A 426-nucleotide genomic window follows, 5' to 3' on the forward strand; every position below is an offset into this window, starting at 1 on the left:
GCCCCAGAACTGAATGTGGCCGAGCCACTAGCTCCATCACACAGGGCTCACATGCCTGAGCCCCACACTGCCAGGGGGAGCCCCACTCGATGAAGCCAGTGGTTCAGATCATGGGCTAAGGCAGGGTGGCAGGGAGAGGGGTGGAGCTGACCCAGCTCCATAGTGTGCAGCTCCCTGCCACTCCCCATGACCTGTACATAGCAGTGAGTAGGGCCAAGCTACTGGCCCCATTGCATGGGCCTCCCCCCACAGGAACACAACTTGGGCAGAGAACCTGAGAACTGCATGTGAGCACCATGCAATGGAGCCAGGAGGACCCCATGCCCCCGCCAGCCCAGGCTCCACACTCCTGCTGCCCTGCCCTGGGTCCCCACTGGTCCCAGCCCTGGCACACCAGTGTGGGCTCCGTGCTCCTGCCCAGCTTCC

Source organism: Gavialis gangeticus, unplaced genomic scaffold (genome assembly GCF_001723915.1).
Source record: "Gavialis gangeticus isolate Ggan-Ray unplaced genomic scaffold, GavGan_comp1, whole genome shotgun sequence".
NCBI lineage: Eukaryota > Metazoa > Chordata > Crocodylia > Gavialidae > Gavialis > Gavialis gangeticus.